General features: G+C 37.3%; 1 long non-coding RNA gene across 1 annotated transcript in view; it reads right to left on the bottom strand.

The window, feature by feature from the left end:
• Positions 1-472: 472 nt before the first annotated feature.
• LOC140431263 (uncharacterized) overlaps positions 473-14738 on the bottom strand; it is a 37066-nt gene continuing 22800 nt past the window's right edge. Inside the window, exon 3 of the long non-coding RNA XR_011949647.1 lies at positions 473-917. This is a non-coding gene — a long non-coding RNA (uncharacterized lncRNA). The remainder of the gene's footprint in view (positions 918-14738) is intronic.

Below are 14738 nucleotides of genomic sequence, written 5' to 3' on the forward strand. Positions count from 1 at the left end.
AAGATCTTGTAACAAAATGACTTTAGGGCTTATAAAAACTAATATTATCTTTATCTTAATGATTTTATATATTTTTTTATTATTATAAAACAGTTGTTTAACAAACATTGCTTTTATGAGCAATCATTTCTTATTGCAGAAAATTATAGAACTTATAGGTACCTTTCTTCTGTAGAAAATGATAAACATATTCCAACTTAAAGCAATTTTATTTCTATTCATAATAACAAAAGTAATAAATGCTTGTCTAAATAATCATTTTTTGGCATTTTAAACACTATGATTAAAATTCAAATTTGATGCAATAGCTGAACACAAAGCGAATACCAAAATATTTCAAAGGTTTTTAAAGAAATCTAAGTAATAATGCGGAACACAGGTTCTAATATTATATTATCAAATTCAACATTTTTTCTGTGATTAATAATTTTGGTTTCCATAAAACTTTCTTCGCCATACGAGTACTTATAAAACAAGGTAGTGGGATCAGATTTTTGCAGTTTAATAATTCGGAGAGTGGAAAATTTGACGTGCTTTGGAATTGTTATGTTTTTATTAAATCTAATTTATTGTCTTTATTTATTATTAAAATATTCTAACATTTAATTTATTTAATATTTATTTCCACTTATTCTAATTTATTACAGTCTTATACACTTATTCTAATTCACTAAAAAACACAATAATTTATATTAATTTATTTTACAACTTATTCGATACAACAATTTATTTTCGACTAACTGTTCTCAGCAAAGTTCCCTCTTTAAATATAAAATGCCGTTAGTTTTGGAATTCCCTCGAAGCAGACATGAATTGGCTCGAACATGGGGGAAGACCGGTCGCAGCGGTGTTGACCTGAATTGCCTCGAATGAACGGGAATCCAGACTGGTTTTTTTATAGCGGCTCGGAGAAAATACTAGAACAGAAAAGAATAATATTGTAGTATTATTATAATTCTAATTTATTGTTTTTATTTATTATTAAAGGTTCTATTTATAACACTTACAAATTTATTAAAGTCTTTATTACTAATTTATTTCACAATATTTATTTATCACGTACAATTATATTTTCGGACTCAAACTAACTGTTCTTCAAAAACTTTCGTGTTTATATATAAAATACAGTTATTCTCGAAGTGGCATTGGACCTTCCAGAACTTCTCCGATCGTCGTGGAGCCAAACAGGTCTTTTACCGTAGGGGACTAGACATTTCTGCCGGCAGGTATATGATCTGGAAAATACTTGAGTAGAAAAGATATTAGTAATAAATATTGTTTACAGTTTTGAGTCATATGACACGTCATTATCTATCGTAACATTGCCCCCCTCTTAAAAGATGGTTCCTCCTGGAACCTTGTCGGGACTGGAACCGGAACGGTATGCTGGTATCGGCAACTGGACCCTCTTTTACAACTTCCAGTTGTATAAAAATGACAAGGGACGGTTTTCTCTCCGCACCAGTAACTATGCGGATTGCAACAGACTAACACCTGGACTTCGGTGTCTTTAAAGATCTCCTCCACCATATTTCGGATAACCCTCCAATCTAATTGGCGGCACTCCAACTTTGGCATGGCTAACTTTTGCACGTCGGACTCTAGTACGTGCTCTCTCAATTGAAGTAAGGCTTCCCATCTCGGTAGGTAGGTTAGTCACGGGCAGTGTCTTTTGCATCGAGCAAAAAGACAAAAGAGGGAATCTAATCGTTATGAAAAGGAGACCAAAAAAGTGGCCTCTGATGGCGGACATATCCGGAAATGCGAATGCGCCAAATTTAAATTTCATGACACTTCACAATAATCATACAGTGGTGTAGGGGTTCTAATTTATCTATTTATTTGTTATATTACATAATATTAATATTACATTATATTAATACATAATACACTTAAAATACTTTTTTTAACACTAGAACACAATAAAGTTTTAATTAAATAATAACAATAATAGTCTAAAATGTGAAACAATTGTTAAAAAACTTCAATTCAAATACAAATAATCTTTCATGTGACAGTTGGGACAAACAATAACATCAGCAATAACATAACCCAACTAAATTTGATTTCTTAAACAAGGAAAGAGCCTCTCTTTCCTTGTTTAATGTGGCCTCTCAAGATGGCACTTCCTGTCTATCAATATTTTTGCCCCCACTACCTTTACATTCCCTCTTTTGTCTTTTTGCTCGATGGTCTTTTGTTACCAGGTAGAAAAGGTAACGTGATGCATCTTGGAGTTTCAAGGCTTTCCCGGGAGCTGGCATTTGGCATTAAAGTTCTTGCTTTTCTTCAGTGGTAACACCATGTCTTGCTTTACCGCTACCTCCATAGGCAACCATGAATTCCTCAAACGTGAGGTCAGACACATCTTGGACTTGGTTTACTTCCAATTCTTCATCTACGTCGTGGTCACCTTCGAAAGACGCCAGCCGGTTATGGTGTACTATCATCGGCTTTCCCCTCGGAATCTTGCTTATTCGGTAGATGACATCGTTGATCTGACCATAATGAGGTATGGACCTTCCCAAAACTGCTGCAATTTGGGAGAACAACCTTTTCGCTTCTTGGGATTATAGAGCCAGACTTTGTCGTTCTTCTTAAAGCAACCCTTTTCGGCTTGTGTATCGTACCGTTTCTTCATTCAGTCGCTAGCGATCTGAAGATGGGGACGGACCAACTCATGTACATCGTCCATTCTTCTTCGTAATTCGATCACATCATCCTCACCTGCTACATCTTCTCCAGGTCCACACCCAAACTCTAGATCACAAGGTAGTCGCATTTCGCGTCCGAACAGGACTCTGGCTGGTGTCTGGCCTGTTGATTCATTAACAGCAGATCTGTAGGCCATTGTGAAGAACGGAAGATATTGGTCCCAGTCTCGCTGATGATCGGACACCATCTTTGTCAAATACTTGCCAACTGTCCTATTCATCCGTTCTACCATACCATCCGATTGCGGATGATATGCTGTAGTTCTTGTTTTTTCATGCCTATACTATTGTTACGATAAATTCTGACCCTAAACTGTAAATATTATGACTAACTCTTTTTTTTGTTGTAGTTATTCGAGAGTGCGACGATCTCTCATCGAGGACCGCAGACTGGTTTTTCTGGTCCCGTTTGGAAGTATCGAGTCGTGGAAATGACTCATCATAGGTCTTTCGGCAAAACAGCAGTCTATGTTCGATGTGTTTCGAGAAACAGCTGTTTTCATTCTCGAATAACAGGACTTTATATTTATAGAGGATTTTTCATTGAGGGAGTCAGTTAATTCTGACTCCCGCGGCCGCGAATTTATTGTCACGTTCGCCTTTAAATAAATTATGTATTATTGAGTAGTTAAATAAATTAATATCAGTTATCGTGCTTTTTAATAAATTAAAATAAGAACCTTTTAAATAAAGACAACAGTTACATAAATATCATTTCAATGGTGTCGGAAGTGAAATAAAAGTAAATTAGACTTATAGTAATCATAACAAGTATTTTTCCGAAGAGAATAAAATAAATTGTGAAAATGACTACGATTTATGAGCTGACAGTGACCAATTTAAGAAGACATCTTGAAGACAGAGAATTAGCTTCTACCGGAAAAAAGGCTGAGTTAGTCCAACGACTAAAGAACGCTTTGCTAGAAGAAGGACTAGATCCAGAGACTTATATATTTGAAGATGCTGTCCTCTCGTCGATTTCGAAAGTTTCTGGAGATGTAGCCAAAGTTTCTGGTGATGTAGCCAAAGTTTCCGGTGATATCGCATCATTAGAGAACAAAGTTTCTGGCGATATTTCGAAAGTTTCCGGCGACATCGCTTCTTTAGAAAGCAAAGTTTCTAACGAGATTTCTTCTCTGAAAAGCAAAGTTTCTGCTAACATCTCTAAAGTCACTTCTGAGATATCTGCTCTTGACGATAGAGTGTCTTCGTTAAAAAACCAAGTTGCTGCCGATATGTTGGCCTTCGAAGAAAAGATATGGAAAGAGATGGAAAGGAAGATGGAGGAAACAGAGACAGCAGAGTAAAAAAACAACCCGATTACAATAGAGACAAAAGAAGACGAGACGAAATGTAAGTTGGAAATACGGCCGAAATTTGAAGGAAGTGGAGGTTCTGTCCATGTGAAAGTCCCAACTTTCGATGGAAAATCGTCATGGAACAACTACATGAAACAGTTCGAATCAGCTGCAAGAGCGAATGGATGGTCTGAAAAAGAAAAGGCTGTAAACCTGACTATCGCTCTTAGAGGAGATGCCTTAGATGTGCTGCAGACCACAAACCATACATTTTCACGTAAATGGTCAAGGTCAAGACAGCGAATTACTTGCCTTTCCAATACAGAGATGTCGCCTTCAGTCAACTGTCTTGTCATATTTAACAATTGACATTGACAATTAAATTGTAGGCTATTTTTTTATTTATTTAAATGTAAATAGTTGTTTAGTTGTTTACACCATGCGTTCGATCATCCCATGTTGTGTTTCCACATGTAAAAAAAACAATATTTTGCTTCATAGGTTCCCAAATCCTAAAAAGCATCTTAATAGATTTCAGTTTTGGTTGCAGAAAATTAATAATCCTGAACTTTATTTAATGAAACCTGAAAAAGTTTATTCCAATAGACGAGTGTGTCATCAACATTTCGAGAATATATATTTTTCGGAAGGTTGCAAAAGATTACATACAAATGCAATTCCGACTTTAAAGTTATCAGGTAAGTTATTTATCTAAAAAATCCTACAAGTTATTCTTTCAAAATTTTCATTGAACTAAATGTTAAACATGTATTACAAAAACAGTGCTGTCACATGATATTAAAGTTTAGCCTTTTGAACAAATTGGAAAATGAAAATATTGTAAGTTTTTAGTAAAATTATGATTTTTGTTGTATTGGTATTTCAGCCCTAATTACAATACAACACTACCTACTACCAAAATTTTCAAATATATATAGATTACAGTAACTTTCATATTTTCAGGTAATGGAATAAATCTTATTTCCAACCATATGATTAATCCTGGAGAAACTGAAAAAGAGGACAAGATTGAGTTAGGTGAGTATGACTCTTCAAAGTATTTTAGTTTCATCCATTAGACTAAAAAACATTTCTCTTATAGTTATCTCCCATGATCATTCTTATGCTTGATCAACGAGATGTATGGAGCAAGAAAACTACAGAGACTATGCAGAAAGTATGTTTCATGCACCATTATTTCCTTTTATAGAACTAAAAAAAGTTATTTTTAGATGTGGGAGTGTTAAATGACCATAACTATGCATCATGCAGCAAAGAATACAATTCTGAAGTAACTGTTGACACTACCATTCCTTTTAATGAAACTACAGGTGAGTAGTATGCAGTAGAGTGCATATAAGTATATTGTTGTGGCTTATTCTTAACATTCTCTCTAAAAATTCAGAATGCCACAAACAAAAAGCTATAGAAAACACAACCTTAGTAAACACAATACACAATGTACACTAAACACAATAGTCAACCTATTGCAACAGAAATATGAATGCAAAGGAGAGCTTAAGGCGCAGGGCATGCAGACAACTTTTAGTCAAACAAGTATTTAGTTGTGTATTATAAGTCTATAGCAATACATTGAAGTGTGCATACTTTCAACTCGCTAGTTGCTCGACTAAAAGATTAAAAGACCTCCTTGATCACCTTTTGACTGAATAGTAGAACAACTATCAATCAACTCAATTTCCATGGTATTAGATGGCCCAATGCATACACTCAACTCAACAGTTGTTTGACGATTATTCAGTTGAGAGTAGCAACTGGCTAAATTATTATGGACTTCTTATATACAGTTTTTTTAGTTCTTTTTTTATATTTTCTAATTCTTTTACCATTTTGTTTGTATTGTTTCACATGTGTGGGTATAAAGGTTATTTAACTTTTTCTATATTTTTATTCCTTAAATACTATATTTGCATTAGGAAAGAATCAATTATATATCTATTGATTTGCTCTCACTTAATACAATTTTGGGTATCAACAGATGCCAAACACTCAACATCAAAAGTTCAATTGGAACTCTTAAGTTAGTCAATCTCAGTGTAATCAAATGAACTTTTTCTGAACAAAATTGACCCAGGAAACAGACCTCGAGAAAGTTGTACAAATGTTTAATGTTATAAATGTACAACTAAGTAGAAATCATTACAATTTTTAATGATCAAATTAAACTGTATCTTTACTATATTATTAAATGATATATTTTATTTTCAGAACAAGGCCCGAAGAACATTTTAAGACAATGTGGAATTAGAAGAAATGATCTAACGCCTAAAAAAAAAGAAACTTTATACTGAAATGAGGCGATTATACAAAAAGTATAATCATACCAATATTTCAAAGTTATCTTTTAAAAAGCGATTAGCGGAATCAGAAAAATTCCAGAAAACATTTTTTCTACAAGAAAATATTGACAAACTGAACCATATGTCATCATTATTATTCAAATGTCAATATAGAGAAGCAGATAAATCTAAAAAGCAACGTCGTTTTACTATGGATGAGAAAATAATGGCTTTAACCCTGTACAAACAAAGTGCTAGATCTTACCGCTTCCTATGTAAAATATTTATTTTACCTAGTAAAGCTACTTTAAATAGATTATTAATTAAAATTCATTTTGAACCTGGCTTAAATAACAACATTTTCCAGTCGTTGGAAAAAAAAGTTCATAAACTTGATGACACTGAAAAATTTGTGTCAGTAATTTTTGATGAAATGAGTCTAATGCCAGGATTGAATTATAATGAAAGGCAGGGTTTTATTGAGGGTTTTGAGGATTTTGGAGATGGTAGAAGTACCTACATATGTGATCATGTTCTCTTTTTTATGATTAGAGGTATTAAATCAAATATAAAAGCTCCAATAAGCTACTGTTTTTCTAGTAGAGGAGGAGCAAAATCCACCCAACTAAAAAACGCCTTAACCAGTGTGTTGCAAAATGTTATAGCTATAGGTTTGAAGCCCATAACAGTAATATGTGACCAAGTTGGTGTAAATGTAAGTGTGTTAAATTCTTTAATGAAAGACACAAAAAAGAAATACTTGGAACAAGGAAGAAGTGACAAATATGAATATGGTTTTTTTGAAGTAGGAGATTTCAAAATTTATCCAATACTGGATCCACCTCATTTGTTAAAAGGAATAAGGAATAATCTTCTAAAAAAAAATTTACAATACATGTTTCAAAACACAAAAAAAGTTGCAAAGTGGCAACATATTAAATCATTATATGAAAATGATTGTGCTTCTGAAAATAATGAAGGCTTAAGGGCACTGCCGCACATCACAGATTTACACATTGAGGAATCAAAAATGAAGAAAATGAAAGTCAAATTAGCTGCTCAAGTTTTTAGTCAACGATTTTCATCAACACTTATGTTAGCTAGTAGACTTGGTAAGTAAATTTGACAAAAACTGCTGTTGCAGTATCAGTTTATTCTATTGTTTTGTTTCAGACAACAACAAGGTTATTGGGGAAGGTGCAGCAGATACTGCCAGACTTCTACTCTTCTTTGATAGATTGTTCGATTCAGTGAATGGTGGAAGAAAATCTGCAGAGCGAGGAAAAATTCTGAGATGTGGAATAAGTGATACATCTGATCATATTAGATTTTGGACAAATGAGGCTTTGCCCATGTTGCAGTCAATGGTATTTGAAAAAAAAAGAGTACATGACCAAGCTCGTCCCCCGAGCCTCAAAAATTGGATATTTACAATTAAAAATTTAATTTCTATTTGGAATACCTTGAAAACATCTGGATTCAAATACTTGTTACCCAGACGTTTGAACCAGGATCCCATCGTTGTTCCCATGTTGATCCCATTGTTTTAACACTGATAAAACTGTAACTATGTCGTTTAGAGTAATTTTACAACCTCTAATGCTTAACAATAGTCTAATAAATATCGCAAGTTCAATTAAGTTTTTGGGACTTTTTATTGACGATACCCTAGATTTTACTTTAAGAAATATAAAAGATTTATTAATCCTGCTCTATTAATTTTAGAATTCATTTACTTAATTCACAAACACATTAATACTTTAATAGAAGGTGCTATTTCCAACAAGAAATGTAAATGCTGCAGTTTATTTGACATGATCAGCTTCTGACTTAACAAAAAATTCCATCAATCACAATGCCAGAAAATTGTGCAATAATATATCTGTATACATAACGGTTTATATATCTATAACGATTTATATTACATTGGGAAATGCAACAATGCTCTTTTGTAAGAATGAACTATTCAGTAGCGCAATTTTTGAACAAACTTTAGACTTTTAGTATTTTTTATGTAGATAGTACTTAAGATAATTTTAAGTTATTGTATAATTACTGAATAAAACATTGAATTGTCTTTCTTTTGTTTTAATTTCCTACATTTTAAATTTGCAATATTAACCAGTATAGGTTATCTGTACCTTTTATTCAAAAATCCCGCAAAATTTCTAGTTTGAAATTCCCGCGTAACTATATTTTGTCAATTTAGTTGCCTTTCCAATTAAGAGATGGCGTTCATTCGATCCGAAAGATCAACATGGTCGTGGAACGTCTATGTGCTGCAGACCATAGCCGTAGAGGAGACGGATGATTTCGAACAACTGAAGAAGAGGTTAAATATGCGATATGGTCACGAACATTTGGAGCATGTATATCAGTCACAGCTTAAAAATCGAAGACAAAAGAAAGATGAGGCTCTTCAAGAATATGAGGTAGATATTGCCAGATTAGTACGATATGCTTATCCAACAGCTCCCGAAGACATGATGGAAAAGTTGGCCGTTCAAACGTTTATTGATGGTCTTCGTGATCATGAAATGCAGAGAACACTACGATTAGCTCGTCACAAGACGCTGATTGATGTCTTATCCGCCGCCCTCGAATACGAGTCAGCTACGCAGGCCTCTGGCGGGTACAGTAAAGTTAGGACTGTAAAAGAGGAAGGAGAGGAAGATAAACTTGACCAGCTCGTTAATATGATGAAAAGTATTACATGCAAGAAAACGAAGACCATAAAATCAAGAAACTCACCATCAGGAAAACCAGAACGAGTCGGCTTTAGGGGAGCAGCTTCGACCCGGAACTTTTCCAAAGACCCTCTTATACTAATAGCTTCTTTGAAATGTCGTGAAGATAGTGTATATGTAGATGGAGACATAAATGGTAAAAAGCATACGTTGTTGGTGGATACCGGAGCGACCAGAACCATTATACGCCCAACAGTTATAAACAGCCGTAAGAAACTGTTACCAACGAGGTTGCGACTTTGGACCGCTACAGGTGAAAATGCCAACATTCATGGAGAAATCCAGGTACAATTGGGAATTGGAGCAGAAAAGTTTGTCCATACTGTTATAGTTGCTGACATCGAAGAGGATGTTATATTAGGAGTGGACGTAATGAATATGCATGGATTCCAATTGGATTTTAAGAATAAGGTAATCAAAGTTGGCAACGAGGAGGTATTTCTCCATCCAAATAATGACAACACTGTGCAAGCAGCCATTAAAGAAGATACAGTCGTGCCTGCGAGAAGCGAAACGATCATAATAGCGCGGCTACAGGGAATTGTGGACGAAGGGAGACCTGTTATGATGGAGCCTTGGAACCACGACGATGAGGTTGGCCGTGGAATCATAATTGGAAAGGAATTGGTGATTTCGGCTAAAAAAATTCCTGTGAGACTTATCAATGTCAACGACTACCCAGTGACCATAAAGAAAGAGACAAAAGTAGGAACTTGTGTACCTGTGACATCCATAATCCGTCAGGCGACAACATCTGATAATTCCAACGACAAATTCGACCAAATGGTTGCAGTTGCAGGACAGTCTCTGAATCAGATTGAGAAAAGGAAATTAAGGGAATTTCTTCGGCAGTATCGTGATATTTTCGTACCGAAAGGAGGAAAGACGGGAAGAACTACCGTTGTTAAGCATAAAATTGATACTGGTAATGCTAAGCCAATTCGTCAAACAGCTCGACGATTACCACAGGCGAAAAGAGAGGAAGCTGAAACGATTGTTCAGGAAATGAGGAAAGACGGGGTGATAGAACCTTCTACGAGCCCATGGGTCTCTCCGGTGGTCCTGGTTAAGAAGAAAGACGGAACGACGAGGTTCTGTGTGGATTACCGTTTGCTGAACAACGTTACCAAGAAAGATAGTTATCCTCTGCCTCGGATCGATGACACATTGGACACATTGGCTGGAAGTAAATTGTTTTCTACTTTGGATTTGAAGTCTGGATACTGGCAGGTAGAAATGGACCCAGTAGATAAAGAAAAGACAGCCTTCACCACAGGATCTGGATTGTGGCAATTCAACGTTATGCCATTTGGACTCTGTAATGCTCCTGCGACATTTGAGAGGCTTATGGAAAATGTGTTGAGAGGATTATCTTGGAAAACATGCCTGGTTTATTTAGATGACATAATCGTCTTGGGGGAGACATTCGAAGATCATTTGAGGAATTTAGAAAACGTTTTTAATCGACTTAAAGCTGCCCAATTGATGCTAAACCCCAAGAAGTGCCAGCTATTTCAAGGTAAAGTCAATTATCTGGGTCATATAGTCAGTAAAGAAAGAGTGGCCGTGGATAAGGGAAAAATCGATTCCATTAAGGAATGGCCAAAACCAACTGACAAACATCAAGTGAGAAGTTTTCTTGGACTATGTACTTACTACCGGAGGTTTATTAAGAAGTTTGCAGATATCGCTAAGCCATTAACGCGACTTACAGAGGAAGCAAGAGAATACCGCTGGGATACAGACTGCCAAAATGCCTTTGAGACCTTAAAAAAACATCTAATAACAGCACCAATTTTAGGGTATCCACTGCCAGAAGGAGAGTTCATCTTAGATACGGATGCAAGTAATGTGGGAATTGGAGGAGTGCTGTCTCAGATTCAAGGAGGACAGGAACGAGTCCTCGGATATTTTAGTAAAGTTCTTTCAAAACCAGAACGGAATTATTGCGTCACGAGAAGAGAACTTCTGGCAGTAGTGAAATCAGTAGAGCACTTCTATCAATACCTCTATGGCAGAAAGTTTCTAATCCGAACCGACCATGCCGCCCTTAAGTGGTTGATGCAGTTTAAGAATCCAGAGGGTCAGATAGCCAGGTGGATCGAACGACTCCAAGAATGCGATTTTAAGATCGAGCACCGGGCCGGAGTTAGCCACAGAAACGCTGATTCTCTCTCCAGAAGGCCATGCCCAGCAGAGTGTTCCCACTGCAACAAAACGGAATCCAAGGAAGCAGCAGTGCTAAGAACGACGATTGTCAACGACGACTGGACGCCTACTAAGATAAGGGAAGAACAAGAGAGAGATCCAGTTATACAGAAAATCCGAAAATGGAAAGTAGAAAACTGTCGACCACCTTGGCAGGAAATATCAAACCTATGCTCAGTAGTTAAGACGTATTGGGCCCAGTGGGACTCATTTATCATCGAAGATGGCTTGCTCAAACGAGTCCTGGAAAATGATGACGGTTCAGAGAAGAGAAGACAGTTGGTGATCCCAAAAAGCAGAATAGCCGAAGTACTTCGTCAGTTACACGACAGTCAATCAGGAGGGCATTTTGGTGTAAAGAAAACCCTTCAGCGAATTCGGGAACGGTTTTATTGGATGAACAGTTCCGACGACGTAAAAGACTGGTGTAAGAAATGTACTATTTGTGCTACGAGTAACGGGCCTTACCGAAAAAGGAGAGCTCCTATGAGACAATATAATGTTGGAAGCCCGTTTGAAAGAATAGCTTTGGATATCGCTGGGCCATTTCCAGAAAGTGAAAATGGGGGCAAGTACATGTTGGTAGTAATGGATTACTTCACTAAATGGGTCGAGATTTACGCACTTCCAGACCAGAAGGCCGCCACCGTTGCAGATAAGTTGATCCAAGAATATATCAGCCGATTTGGAGTGCCTTTGGAGATCCATAGTGACCAAGGCAGGAACTTCGAAAGTGATCTATTCCAAGGAATATGTGATAGACTAGGCATGAAGAAAACAAGAACTACCGCGTATCATCCGCAATCGGTAGAACAATGGTATGGTAGAACGAATGAATAGGACAGTTGGCAAGTATTTGACAAAGATGGTGTCCGATCATCAGCGAGACTGGGACCAATACCTTCCGTTCTTCACAATGGCCTACAGATCTGCTGTTAACGAATCAACGGGCCAGACACCAGCCAGAGTCCTATTCGGATGCGAAATTCGACTACCTTGTGATCTAGAGTTTGGGTGTCGACCTGGAGAAGATGTAGCAGGTGAAGATTATGTGATCGAATTACGAAGAAGAATGGATAATGTACATGAGTTGGTCCGTTCCCACCTTCAGATCGCTAGCGACCGAATGAAGAAACGGTACGATACACAAGCCGAAAAGGGTTGCTTTAAGAAGAACGACAAAGTCTGGCTGTATAATCCCAAGAAGCGAAAAGGTTGTTCTCCCAAATTGCATCAGTTTTGGGAAGGTCCATACCTCATCATGGAGAAAATCAACGATGTCATCTACCGAATAAGCAAGATTCCGAGGGGAAAGCCGATGATAGTACACCATAACCGGCTGGCGTCTTTCGAAGGTGACCACGACGTAGATGAAGAAGTGGACGTAAACCAAGTCCAAGATGTGTCTGACCTCACGTTTGAGGAATTCATGGGTGCCTATGGAGGTACCGGTAAAGCAAGACATGGTGTTACCACTGAAGAAAAGCAAGATCTACTCGCGCTCCCCGATGACTACTCGCTGGCCCTTACCATCCCGGCCAGTATCAAAGACGCACCAGGGTTGGCATCCGTCTTTCGAAGGAAGTTTGGTCGAGTTGCAGAACTTCAATGCCAGGTGCCAGCTCCCGGTAAAACCTTGAAACTCCAAGATGCATCACGTTACCTTTTCTACCTGGTAACAAAAGACACTGCCCGTGACCAACCTACCTACCGAGATGTATGGGAAGCCTTACTTCAATTGAGAGAGCACGTACTAGAGTCCGACGTGCAAAAGTTAGCCATGCCAAAGTTGGAGTGCCGCCAATTAGATTGGAGGGTTATCCGAAATATGGTGGAGGAGATCTTTAAAGACACCGAAGTCCAGGTGTTAGTCTGTTGCAATCCGCATAGTTACTGGTGCGGAGAGAAAACCGTCCCTTGTCATTTTTATACAACTGGAAGTTGTAAAAGAGGGTCCAGTTGCCGATACCAGCATACCGTTCCGGTTCCAGTCCCGACAAGGTTCCAGGAGGAACCATCTTTTAAGAGGGGGGCAATGTTACGATAAATTCTGACCCTAAACTGTAAATATTATGACTAACTCTTTTTTTTGTTGTAGTTATTCGAGAGTGCGACGATCTCTCATCGAGGACCGCAGACTGGTTTTTCTGGTCCCGTTTGGAAGTATCGAGTCGTGGAAATGACTCATCATAGGTCTTTCGGCAAAACAGCAGTCTATGTTCGATGTGTTTCGAGAAACAGCTGTTTTCATTCTCGAATAACAGGACTTTATATTTATAGAGGATTTTTCATTGAGGGAGTCAGTTAATTCTGACGACCCGCGGCCGCGAATTTATTGTCACGTTCGCCTTTAAATCAATTATGTATTATTGAGTAGTTAAATAAATTAATATCAGTTATCGTGCTTTTTAATAAATTAAAATAAGAACCTTTTAAATAAAGACAACAGTTACATAAATATCATTTCACTATCACATATTCCTTGGAATAGATCGCTTTCGAAGTTCCTGCCTTGGTCACTATGGATCTCCAAAGGCACTCCAAATCGGCTGATATATTCTTGGATCAACTTATCTGCAATGGTGGCGGCTTTCTGGTCTGGAAGTGCGTAAATCTCGACCCACTTAGTAAAGTAATCCATTACTACCTTCATGTACTTGCCTCCATTTTGTCCAAAGCTATTCTTTCAAACGGGCTTCCAACATTATATTGTCTCATAGGAGCTCTCCTTTTTCGGTAAGGCCCGTTACTCGTAGTACAAATTGGTTGCCAAGTTGGTCGACGGTTTTCCTCTTTCCATTTTCAAATTTTCTGTACAACTGGATCTCTCTCTTGTTCTTCCCTTATCTTGGTAGGCGTCCAGTCGTCGGAACACTCTGCTGGGCATGGCCTTCTGGAAAGAGAATCAGCGTTTCTGTGGCTAACTCCGGCCCGGTGCTCAATCTTAAAATCGTATTCTTGGAGTCGTTCGATCCACCTGGCTATCTGACCCTCTGGATTCTTAAACTGCATCAACCACTTAAGGGCGGTGAACAAATTCCCTTCGTTGGCTCAGTGAAGATGTTCGTTCTGTTGTAATGGAAACACCAAATAATAGTAGCAGAGTTTATTGTTGAGACGTACACTATGGGTGTAGACCCGGGATTACTTTGAGTAGAGACTGATGAAGTTGATCGTTGAAGACTATATGTTCGTTGAGAGAATATTGATTGAATGCTTCTCTAGTCAAGAGATATTAGTTTTATATAAATTCTATTTGGGTCAATATTTTTCGCGTACCTAGCGTGATATGTGTATTTAATTTATGTAAATTGTTTAACTTTGTCAGTACTTTTGACTGATGTCCAAATTATTATTTATAATTGACCAAATGTGTATGTAACCTAATTAACTACGTGTGTGTATTTAATAACAAATAGATTCATTCGGTCTACTGGGTGATAAAATTATACTGTCCAATTTCGGATATGA

Source organism: Diabrotica undecimpunctata, chromosome 1 (assembly GCF_040954645.1).
Source record: "Diabrotica undecimpunctata isolate CICGRU chromosome 1, icDiaUnde3, whole genome shotgun sequence".
Taxonomy (NCBI): Eukaryota; Metazoa; Arthropoda; class Insecta; order Coleoptera; family Chrysomelidae; genus Diabrotica; species Diabrotica undecimpunctata.